This window comes from Tachysurus fulvidraco, chromosome 11 (assembly GCF_022655615.1).
Source record: "Tachysurus fulvidraco isolate hzauxx_2018 chromosome 11, HZAU_PFXX_2.0, whole genome shotgun sequence".
NCBI lineage: Eukaryota > Metazoa > Chordata > Actinopteri > Siluriformes > Bagridae > Tachysurus > Tachysurus fulvidraco.
In genome coordinates this window covers 9,157,343-9,170,653 of record NC_062528.1, presented here as the reverse complement: position 1 = coordinate 9,170,653, position 13,311 = coordinate 9,157,343, and the positions used below count along the sequence as shown (strand labels likewise).

Genomic DNA, 13,311 nt, shown 5'->3' with positions numbered 1-13,311 from the left:
GGAATGTAATTAGTGTCCATGGTGAGCAATGAGTGGGCGGAGCAAACAATTAACATCAGGGAGAGACGGCAGACAGAAACAAGGGGAAAACACAGACAGACACGTTACAACAACAAACAGGACAGGGCTCTTTTTTACGAGACCGTGGAAAAGGAATTTCATCACTGCTCTCATTTTGTGGTAAGAAATCCAGATGATTTTTTTAAAATTATTATTATTATTATTATTATTATTATTATTATTATTATTATTATTATTATTATTATTATTATTATTATTGTGTATTTATCTATTTATCTATTTATTTATTTATGATCATATTAATGCTTCTTGTGATTCCACATGGAACACATCTTCACAGGCTCCAAATGTTGAAGGTGAATCGGTGCAGGAGATTAAAGTAGAAGTCAAAGGAGAAACTTTTATGATGACAGAGAAAAGGAAAGTGATGTTTAAATCTCACGACACACTGGCATTTATTCAGATGGATATACCCATCTACAATCCAGGACAAACCGGTAAGTATCTGCAATACTTAATGTCACATAAACTGTTTAATAAAGCTTTATAGATATAGGTTTATTTGTTGCTGATGCTGCAGCTCAAAACATTGCATTTCTCTAACATTGTTTTTCAACAGTGAATTTCAGAATTGTCACTATGGATTCTAATTTTATTCCCCTTGAACAAAAGGTAGGAGAAAATGTCTAAGTTTTTCTATGCACAGATCAATTTAGCACCTACTGTTTAATATCTTGTTTCACAGTAATTTTCTAATAAATTAATCTAGAGTGTTAATGTACAGGGGGGCACGGTGGCTTAGTGGGTAGCACGTTCGCCTTACACCTCCAGGGTCGGGGTTCGATGTGGATTTTTAATTTACACTTATGGACAGCCAGTACCAGGGGAAGCACTTGTGCAAGTGTGTCGTAAATTTATACAGACTTATAATTACCATCAGAATGCTCCAATGATTTCACCATGCCTGGTTGAAACAGTAAAGGTGCGTAAGTAACACTGTATTAAAGAGCATTATGTTTTTATGTCTATACTGATAAAGTTCTCACCTGGTATTTGTTTTTGTGTTTTCCAAATAGATGAGTCAGACTGGTTGTGTCTTTCATATACTGAATGAATGTCAACTTTTATGAATTCTGAATTTGAAGATAATCTTGAAAAAAATCTTAATGATACTGTTACACTGACTGAGGAAGGAACAGGTGAATCAGTAACAGATCTCTTCAGAACAGAGATAAGGGAGACATAAAATACTAATTGTTCATTTTTAACTTAAAGTTATAATACTTATAATACTCTGTTATAAATATTGTGGTTTTTGTTTAGAATTTTCCATGGCAAAATCTGAAATCATATCACTCACATACCTAATTGGTAAAGTGGAACTTTTGGATTTACCAAAAACCTTTGAACGGGAGACAGTTATAGAAGGAAAAGTAAGATTTTCTTGATTTTAAATTTACTTTGGTCCAGTAATTTTTCTATTATTTTTATTTTATTAATTTTGCCAACCTTGGCAAAATTACAGCATTTTGACTTTTCCTGGTCAACAGATTAAAGTTACTACCTACAGTGGAACACCAATTCCTAACAAGACGGTGTCTCTTTTAGAAGGTCACTGGTTTTCTATTAAGATAATGCTCAATCTCACTACAGATAGTAATGGATTAGCAAGCTTCTCATTTGCATCGCCTGAACATCCTAAAACAGAGATAGTGTTGAAGGTATGATATGCTGACCTAAGCACTCACAAAATGATCATCATAAAAAGTAATATTACATTTAAATCTTAAAATCAAAGATTCTGTTTCTTGTTTGTTGTTATCCAGGCAAGTGTCTATACAGAGCAAACATAAATACAAAAAAACATTCTTTTCAACTGCGGAGACACATATACATCTGCTCCAACCTGCTACACCTTACAGTCCAGTGTACAGTGAACTGTCAATAGAGAGCTCAGAAGAACCATTTAAATTTGGTGATGAAATTCCCATAACAATTAAATACTATATTGTTGGGGAATCTACTGAAAGTTACAGTATTGATATTATATACATGGTAAGTACATGCAGTAAAATTGTATGATTTTTGAGATTGCTGCACTACTTTCTGTCATCTGCATTATCGTCTCTAGGTTACGACCGTAACCCTAGTTCCCTGAGGAACGAGACGCTGCGTCGAAACACTATGGGAACGCCCCTGCGTGACCGCGCTCTGAACCACGTGTGTAATCTGACCAATAGGCGCTGGGACGTGACGTCATCGGCGGGTGACGTCGCGTAAACAGGAAGCTACAAATGGCTGCGAGATGGACAAGACGCTAGCTCCTGCGAGAGAAGGTAAGCACCACAGGGATGCAGGGAGTGTGGCACGGAGATGCTGCGTCTTGTTCCTCAGGGAACTAGGCTTACGGTCGTAACCTAGAGACGTTCCCTTTCGGAACTCGAACTGCGTCGAAACACTATGGGAACGAGTGTCCAATCACGCCACACTGACCAGACCCTGCGTAGAGAGTGTGGGCCTTGGAACCTGCACGTAGGACAGAGGAGCCCGGGGTGGCTCTGAGGTCAAGGTCATAGAACCTGACGAAGGGGTGGACCAACCCTCAGCGCCACAGATGTCTTGGAGTGCCACTCCAACAGACTAGGCCATAGAGGCCGCAACACTCCAGGTGGAGTGAGCTCGGACCCCGAACGGTGCGGGGAAGCCAGAGGGCACTGGACACAGTCGGTTCTGTCGCTTCTGTTCGGGGGCTGTAAATGGAGGAAGCTCTGGAGCGGAGAAGGGTCTCTACTACCTCGGTAGAGAGACCAGCCGCTATGAACTGTGCCCCCTCAGGGGCCACAGCCACAGCCTCCACAGCTCTGGGCAGGGATGCACCAGGGTTCCGCCCGCCTGCGAGAGGAGATCTCTCCTGGGAGGAAGGAGGGACAGTGCAAGGTCTCCCGGGTCGCAAACAAATCCACCTGGGCTCTGTAGAACCTCCGCCATATGAACTCCACCACCTCGGGGCGGAGTGGCCACTCATGACCGAACCCCACCCCGTGAGGGAGGCATCTGTCGTTAGCGTCACGCGGCGACATGAAGCCCCCAACATGGGGCCTTGGGACAGAAACGTTCGGTCTTTCCAAACATCCAAGGCTCGAAGGGCACACCGCGAGACCTTGATGGAACAATATGGGTTTCCCTAAGAGAAAACCCCCTGCCCCACAGCAACCACTATAGGGGCCTCATGTGCAGGAGGCCGAGCAGGATTGCGCTGGACGCTGCAGCCATGAGCCCTAGCAGCCTCTGGAACTGCTTCACAGTGAGTGGCTGGCCTTCCCGCACTCTCCTGACCGAGGTGAGGATGACTTCGACCCGAGCAGGTGACAACCGTGCCTGCATCCTGGCCGAGTCCCATATAACGCCCAAAAAGGTGGTTCTCTGTGCTGGAGAGAGCATGCTTTTGCTGGCGTTTAGCCGAAACCCAAGCACCTTCATGCAGGCGAGGACGACATCTCGATAATGCAATGCCTGGCGCTCCCACTGAGCCAGAATCAACCAGTCGTTGAAGTAATTTAAAATGCGGATGCCCTGGATACGCAGCGGGGTCAGTGCTGCGTTGACGCATTTCGTGAAGGTGCGGGGTGAGAGTGCTAGGCCGAATGGGAGGACCCGATATTGTTAAGCTTCGCCCCCGAAAGCAAACCTCAGGAACCTCCTGTGTGCAGGAAGGATGGAAACGTGAATACGTATCGATGGAAACGTGAATACGATCTGGAAGACACGTATAAGTACGTGTCTTCCAGATCTATTGTGATGAACTAGTCCCCTGACCTGATCTGAGTCACGACCTCCATGAGGGTTAGCATCCTGAACCTGTGCCTCCTGAGAGAGCGGTTCAAGGAGCGTAGATCTAGAATGGGACGCAATCCGCCATCCTTTTTCGGAATGATGAAGTACGGGCTGTAAAAGCCTGACTCTTGAACCGAGGAGGGGACCACCTCAATGGCTCCTTTCCTCAGGAGTGTGTGCACTTCTTGTTCCAGGACCAGAGCCTGCTCGGTTCCCACCAGGGTGGGAAACAACCCGTTGAAACGGGGAGGAGAGGACGCGAACTGAACCATGTAGCCGTCCTCTATGGTCCGCAGGACCCACCATGAGACTCCTGGCAGCTCCTCCCAAGCTGTCAGAAAGTTCCTCGGGGGAACCCCCCCCTCTGACCCGCTCAGAGCAGCTGGGGCCAATGTGCCATGTGCTTCGTGGCCCTAAGAGTCAAGTCGGCAACTCCTCAATATCAGCGGTCTCAGAGCTAAGTCCCTCATCCAAATCAGGTAGCAGGTCAGCCTGGTATTCCTGCAACACACTCATGGTGTGGAGACAGCCCGCAGCCTGACCTGCTGCCGCGTAAGGCTTCCCTACTAAGGCTGACGTAGCACGTAGCGGCTTAGTAGGGAACACCGGAGCCTTTAACGATGATGCTACGGTAGGGGAGAGATAGCTAGCCAGCGTCTCTTCCACATGCGGCATTGCCCCATAGCCACACGCCTTAGCCCCATACACAGACTAGGAGAAGTGCGCGTAGAGTACGGGGTTTTCCAGGATCTCGACACCTCAGCATGCAGATCGGGAAAAAATTGGCAGGCTCCGGCACTGAGGAAGTGACACAAGGCACAGGAAACGCTCATCCAGCTTACTTGTTGTGTGCTGCTTCTGCTGCTCCACCGGCCAATCTAAATCCAGCTTGGCTACAGCTCGTGTCACGACCTCGAAGAGCTCCTCATACAGCACAGGCTGTGAGGAGCCCACGTCCTCCCTAGCATCCATCAGCTATCCTTCCTCGGAGGGAGAGACATGTAATGCCGTGCTGCTCACGCCGGGAGAAGAAACAGCCATCGGGCCTGCTTCTCCGCGAGAGCCGGAGCTCGATTCAGCACACGAGGCTGGAGAGGACTCATCCGCCTCCAATCCCGCTGCTAAATCGACCTGCGAGCCCCACGAGCGCCGGCGCCGCTTTGCCTCGGCAAGAGCGGGACCGGAGCCGCGAGGGAGAGCGCTCTTCTCGAAGAGCGCTCTCCGGGAGCGAAGCGTGCGCATAGCCATGTGGCTACACTGGCGAGCAATCGACTCCCTCAAGAGCCGATTGTGCATGCTCTACTCCCAAGCAAACAACCCATCGATCGTGTGAATCCTTCCCGGTAATATAACGGGGACACGGAAAAACACACTTTCGGAATTTTTGTCTGCAAGCCATCACTCGATCAGAAAAACACAGTATCAGAAAAACAGCGCTTTCTCGCAGCCATTTGTAGCTTCCTGTTTACGCAACGTCACCCGCCGATGACGTCACGTCCCAACGCCTAGTGGTCAGATTACACACGTGGTTCAGAGCGCGGTCACGCAGGGGCGTTCCCATAGCGTTTCGACGCAGCTCAAGTTCTGAAAGGGAACTAACTTGCTGTAAATCCATATATAATACACTGGACAATTATTATATTTTTTTTCTCTCTGATTCAGGTCTTGTCTAAAGGAGCCATAGTCCAACATGGGCATGAGACAGTTGAAGTGGAAGCATCTACAGATCTCAGAAAAGGAAAAACCTCATTTAAACTATCTGTTATTACTGAGCTGGCTCCTGTAGTGCAGGTTGTGGCGTACTCTGTCCTGCCCAGTGAGAACGTCATTGTAGCTAGAAGGAATTTTGATGTTGAAAAGGGTTTCAGAAATAAGGTAATGCTAGCACCTTCCAGGTTTGATGTTGTTCTTTTTTAAATGTTCACTAGTTATTGACTTGTATTAGATTTCGACTCAACATGAATGTTGAACATATGGAAACTTTTTTTCTTTGGTGGACTCCAGGTTTCGTTACAGTTCCCTCCCTCTAAAGCAGTTCCAGGTGAGAAGAACACAATTGAGGTCTCAGCCCATCCTGGGTCACTGTGTGGCCTCAGTGCAATAGATCAGAGTGTGTTAATCTTGGAGTCCAACAAACGGCTAGACACTGACAAGGTGGAGTTAAGATTTACTAAATCTTTTATATATACAAGTTTTTGAGCCTGTTTTAAAATTTAGTGCCCTTTAAGTGTAAACAAAATAAATACAAAATAATTTAATTGTACAGTATATGTTTTGATAAACCTTGACCAGGAATTATTTACTAAAAATCTAAGAATAAATAAACTTAAAAATAAAATGTCAAAATAACAAAAACCTAAAAAATGTTGATCGTCATTTTATAGCAACACCATCTTAATACATAACATTTTTAACAGATTTTAGTTGCTGAAACTAAGGCTTTAGTTTTCATGAAATGTAAAGAGCAGGTATTGCATTACTGTTTAGAGTTTGATGTCTTCTTGATCCTTAGCAGTGTAATTATATTAGTCCTGGATCCTGTTCCAGTGAGGCAGAAGGTATGACAAAAAGGCAGGAAAATCAGTCTTTGGATAACCACAAATCAGGCACACAGGGAAAGCACAGTTCAGAAATAAGGAAATAAAATATGCAACACTTCATCACAAGAGCAGCTGGAGGAATCTTTAATAATTATCTAGACAAAAAGTCCAAAAGCATAGGTGATCAGCAAACAAAGTAATATAGCAAGAACAAAAACAGAAACATTAATAAAGGCTTAGTATTGAAAGGCAACAATGGCAACTAAATGAATGTTTAAGTAGACAAACTAATCACAGGGAAAACTGAAAGAGATGAGAATAATCATAACACATTATAATTAGACCGTTACATACAGGTTGGGAGACAAGTAATAAATCAGCTTGCAGTGCTCTGCCTTGACTGCCCTATGCTTTTTATTCCATATTTAGTGCTATTGTTAAATTTGAACATTCATCCATTTTATTATGTCAGTAACATATGTATAATATAAATAAATAAAAACTATGTAAAGTAACATTTTTCAATTACTGGCTTATCCATCTAGAAGGAAGGATGAATTGGTGTGTTTACAAGGGTTCATTTCTTTTAGCTGTCATATCCAGTATTAAATAAATTAAGAAATAAAACATGACAGGAGGTAATAATAATTCATGCCCAGGGTGGTGTGATACAACTTAATGTGAAGCACAGTGAAAAAGCCTGAAAGCAACAGTCAGAATAACAAGACACAAATATGGTAATGTGTTTTATTTCCATTTTATTGCATATTGAGGTAAAATAAGTTAAATAAAATAACGTAAGTTGTAAGTAACATATTTATATTAATGTAAAATTTAATCATACATGCACAAGGCCATGAAGTAATTTTTGTGTATTTTGAGATGTATTGCATTATCTTATAATAAAGACAAACTGTATCTCCCTTAGATATTTAATTTGTTGCCAGTGAAAACGTTATCAGAATATCCATATGGGGTTGAAGATGTTGAAGGCTGCTTGCATGTAAGACGTCAACGGGATGTGTTACTTGACCTTGCTTACAATACATTAAAGGTAAATGATAGCTTGCATTTAAAAAGTTGCATAACTGTTTACTGAAATGTGTATGTATGTTTTAACAGTATAACAACATATCTACAGTGTTACAATAAATATTATGTGTCTGGTTTACTTGGGGCACTGATGAATTATTTTATGGTCTTATATGTATAACCCTGAGATTCATGTACAGTATACAAGCACTGATTTCAGGGTGGCATGAAAACCTAAAATGTTTTGTGCAACCTGGACACTCTTTTTTTTTTTGTATTTTTTTTTGTACTATGTGGCATCTTTATCCTAGATCAACATGGGTTTATTCATCCATTGTTTTTGCAAGTCTACTTTTTTACATACTTTTGACATGTGTAAATGCATAAATATTTAGAAATATATAGGCACAATATTTGGACAAGGTATTGATATTTTAGCTCCCTGTCACAGTGAATTGGTTTTGAAATTACATAATGAATATAACATTCAGCCGTTTTAGAATTAATATGAGGGTATTTACAGGACAATCTTCCACTTGTTGAAACAATGCATGAAATCTGATCACAAGTGGTCATTGAAGACTCATTAATAATGTCAGGTGTGAATGGCTATGTTTCTTGGTTGTCCCCTTGTTATCTAATCAACCAGGATGCATATTAATGCCAGGTGTGAATGGCCTCTGTATAGGCTTTTTACCGACAATGGGGATGGAGTCCTCACCCTTTTAATATCACAACTGGTCCTGAGCCTGTCTATAGATATATGATTGTATTATGCATTGTATATGTAACCTTTGGTTAAAGTATCAAGAATGAGAAAGGACCGACTACGCCACCTGGGTTAGCCAGGAAAATAAGTTAAGCAAAAAAAAGAATAATTAAACCAAAAAGAAATTACAATAATGTGAATGACCCTGCTGGTTCGGATATACAAAAAATAATACAAATTTATTTTACAAAAAAACATTGCTCTTAAAAATACTTTAAAATATCATGTACAGTTTACCGGTTAATTACCCACAATTGACAAGAAACTAGATTGGATCCACCTTTACAGAAGGGACAAATCACAATAAATCAGTGCTTAATATTTAACACCTTGACAAACCAAAAAAAAAAAAAAACAGGATAAACCAAAAATAAGACACAAATATACTCTCCCTCTGTTAAGCCTCACTAATCACAGTTCATCATCTGATAGTCGTAGGTGGATATATACACGATAAACATACACTCATAGAAACAAAGGAAACAAAAAAAAGAATACAGAATACAAATAACAGTCCAAACGTAGCCTCTAAAACCAGATTAATTTGAAAAGCACCAAAACAGCTTAACAGAGAAGAAATAAAAAACCGGTTAATTCAATAAGCTACTAGGGATACTGTAATGAGGCGGAGTCGTAAGGATCCATTTGCAGCGTTTATTTAAATAGGCAGAACAGACAGGCAGGGTCAAGCAAGGCAAACACAATGTCAGAGAAAGGCAGATCGGAGTCGAAGAACAGGCAGGAGGTCAGGGCAGGCAGCAGAGAATCAGAGAAACAGGTAATAGAAACAGGATCAAAAACAATCAGAACAGACAATCGGGAAACGTTCGGAATGACTGCAGAAGCAAGTCGAGACTTTGCAATGAGATCAAGTTCGTTTCCTTATTTAAGCGCGTCAGCTGATGGGGAACAGCTGGCGCCATGGTTAGGTTGAGCGGGGTGTAGTGGGAAGTGTAGTCCGGAAGCGCTTAGTATTCCAGAGACGATTCCCTCCGTTGTGAGTGCGGAGGTGAGGCAGGTGTGCCGTACATGACAGTTGATGATGCAAGTTACAAAATATAACCAGAAACCTGAAAATTAATTTTGTTCTGAAATGTACAAATACATCTCCACCAGGTTAACCGCATTTGTCTTGAGGACGTTTGGCAAAGCACAACGTTACATATTTATTGATCCAGAAATACTTAACAGTGCAAAAAATTGGCTCCTACGTATGCAGAACAGAACAGATGGATGTTTTATTAGACAAGGTAGGCTGTTCAATAATAGAATGAAGGTATGTATACTACTCAGGGTTTATCACAAATTTATTGAATTTAATTTTTATCCCTATATCATGCATATCATTCTAACATATTGTAGGGTGGTGTAAATGATGATGTGTCTATTACCGCCTACATCACTGCATCATTGCTTGAATTGGGGAACACAGTCCAGGTAAGAGCATGATGCTATTCACATCTCCTGTTTTTACTACATTTACAATAGAATGAACCCAATTACAGTCACATTGTTTTTTGTTAAGTCCTGCCTTTAAATAAACTTTCCAAATCATTATTTTCTTCAACACAATAATGTATTATGTTTTAATTGAAGGATCCTGTTGTGAATAAAGGACTGTTGTGCCTCAAATCTTCTATTAGTACCTTGACAAACACCTACACCACTGCACTGTTGGCCTACACTTTCAGTCTGGCAGGAGAGAAAGAAAATCGGGAGCAACTATTTAAAAAGTTGGATAATGTTGCAATTTCTGGAGGTACTGAATTATTAGAAGAATTTGTAACACTATTTTTTTAATAAATGCAACAAAATATTTTTTTCAATTAAGATTACTGAATGTCGTTATTGGAAATAGAAAAATGTTATTGCAAACTATGTATGAAGGAAAATATATGGATTAAACTATGTCACATTCTAAGCACTTAAAGGCAGGGTCTCCATTGTTTGAAAGCCAATGTTGACATTTGAAATCACCAAAAACAAAGACGCCCCTAACCCAAATGGGTCCCACCCCTGTATTGATAGCTGCGCCCACACATTTATATGCAACCCAGGCAACTAATGGAAAGAAATGTGTCTTTATCATAGCTGAAGGGAAGAACAATACGATTGCAGATAAACAAACAAGCAAAAATGACACACAAGCATAATCATGCAAAGGATGGCATATATTAGTTCTGTGAAACAAAGCAAAACCAACATTACTCACCTATCTTGAAAGAAAGAAGCAACCTCGGTGTCCCATCTCAGGCCTTCCCGCTCCTCCAGCGCTGGAAAGCTGATCCAATATTTACATGGGTCTTACTTCTTGCCTTATCGTAAGCGTTTCTTCGTTTACTTTCTTTGTTTTTATCCCCCATGTCAATGTTAAAAATGTCACACATGCACACTGAACACTCTCTCTGCCTATATTGACAAGACCCACCCCTTTCTGCTCATTAGCTACACGTTAGTTTTGTTTTTGTTTTGTTTGGGGGCCCAATGCAGTTTTCTGAAGCATTTCTCAAACAACGGAGACCCCACCTTTAATAGGAAGCCTGAACATAATTGATTTTACGGCAGTAAAACGTGTTTTCTAAATGCGTGCTTGTAACCCAAGAGAGGATCTTGTAGGTGATATTTGAAATCATTTTATTTTAGATGGTCATCTTCATTGGAATTCATTGGACTAAGTTGTCAACAATTTGTAATACTAAAATGTAATAATTGAAATAATCATTGTTTCTGCTGTAGAAATGTTACTATGATTATGTGTACACGTCCTAATAATCCTAATAATTTAGTCTCTTTTATTTTAGATGGTCGTCTTCACTGGTCTCAGTCAGCATTAGATGACTCCAGCTCATTGTCAGTGGAAATCAGCTCCTATGTGCTGTTAGCTGTTCTCACTTCAGGTCAACTCTAGCACAGTAACTGTAAAGTCTGCAGCTGGACACAGTCAAAACTTTGATGTGAACCAAAACAACAAATTACTGTACCAAGAAAGATCATTGGAGGATGTTCCTGGTAAATACAGCATTGATGTGAAGGGCTCCACCTGTGAGTCAGTGCAGGTCAGTGCATCTTATGCTTCTCTTACATGCATCGTACAAACCTTGTGTCTATAAGAAACATTCTGTTTCAGAGAAAATTGCAGTCCTATGGATCAGCAAGCTCTGTATGTACACTGTAAAAGCACTGACCTCCCAGTTATCTCAACAAATGATTTTATAAAACTTTTTGTTTGTTATTATTTATTACCTGTGTATTGATTGATTAATGGTTTATCATTTTTAAATCCCTGCATTCAGACATCACTTTTCTACAATGTCCCCACACCTACTGAAATCAGTACACTGAGCATTACAGCAAAGACTGAGGGAAACTGCACAAAATCGTTTGGACACACTTTGTCCCTGAAGTTCACTGTTGGGTAAGAATACATGTGTGATAAATCTATGTCGCAAAGAAAGAAAAGAACGTGTAATTGATGTCTTCATGGTATAAGCAAATACCGTTATTTTAAAGGCTTACAATAGATGTGCGCGATAGATAGTGACAATAATGATTTTTTTCATTTGCTATAATTATTAATGTGGATACTGCTGAAGTTAATGAATTGTGTTTTTTTTTTCAGATATAATGGGGCACTAAACAGCACTAACATGATCATAGTGGACATAAAACTCTTATCAGGGTTCACAGCAGATCCTGCTGAAGTAAGGAGTAGGAACGTTGCTTAGATTTCTGTAATATACATGTCTAGATAAACAGACATGCAAATTCCTTGGTAATGACATGGTAACATTAGAATAATTATTAATTTTGTTTTTTTTGTAGCTGAAAAGAGGACTTTTGGTTGAACGGGTTGATTCTAAAGATGACCATATTATCACGTATATCAAAGAGGTAAGAGGATAACATTTATACGATACTTATCATTACCTATATTACAACTGTGCAGTATGTCCTGCCCAAGAAACATGCTTGTATGATTTATTACACACAAACATATATGATTTAGTGTGTTTACAAGATAATGTCTTCCTGTCAAGAATCTCAAGCCAGCAGTGATCAAAGTTTACGATTATTACCAATCAAGTAAGATTTTCCTAATTTGTGTTATTTAATAATTTACTTTAATGACTACATTGTAATAATTCCATTTACTAATATTGAACTTTTTTCATTCAGGTGACCAGTCTGAGACAGAATACACCTCTCTTTGTGGAGGATTTTTTAAATTACATTTGAAGGTGCAGAACATCCTTTATCTGTTTTATGTTGGTTTAATTTTCTGATTAAGATTTTATTGTGGATTAAAAATACCCTACAAATGCCTTCTCTGTGAATATTTTGTTGAAGATATTGTCAGAATCATAGGACATGTGTAATCTATAATGCAATGTTTTAATGTAACGGAGTACAAATACTTCGTTACTGTGCTTAAGTAGAAATTTCACGTATCTGTACTTTACTTCGCTATTTAAATTTATGTCAACTTTCACTTTTACTCCACTATATGTTTCAATATAGGTTTTTGATATGTGACATATATAAAATTGGCCGTTTTCCTATATTATATGCACACATATATACGTGCATACACATGTATGCACGTATATTATGCACCTATATGTTCACCTATATAATAGATAAAATGTATACTTTTACTCCGTTATATTTCCACTAAGTATCTTCGTTACTCGTTACTACAAAATAAAATCAGAAGAAATGTGTGCGACTGCAATAAGAGGTTTGGCGAATCACTGCTCCTAGATTTTGCTCCGCGCGCTCTATTTCAGCGTAATGTTGCCAAAAGGAGACGGAAGCACAACAGAAACCGCCATGGAAGCACCTGCTGGAGGACCTCCCGTTATTGTAGACCTGGGGTGGCCAACCAGTCAGAGACAAGAGCCACATTTTTTACTGTTTTACCGTAAGAGCCACATCATACACATGGGCACACAGGATCATCACCTTTTATTGTCCCTGCCATTTTGAGAGCGAACTTGACACAAATTGTTTACTCAAATTATTTTGCTCCTACTGGGAAACTTTGAGGTATTTTCATCCCAGTGCGCGTTTGACGAAAATACCGTATTGAATTCAAGCGAAGCGAACACGCACAAT

At 40.3% G+C, this 13,311-nt stretch overlaps 1 pseudogene; it reads left to right on the top strand.

Annotated features, from left to right (window-relative positions):
- The first annotated feature begins 1,112 nt into the window (after nt 1-1,112).
- Nucleotides 1,113-12,685, top strand: LOC113661241 (annotated as a pseudogene).
- Nucleotides 12,686-13,311: the final 626 nt, after the last annotated feature.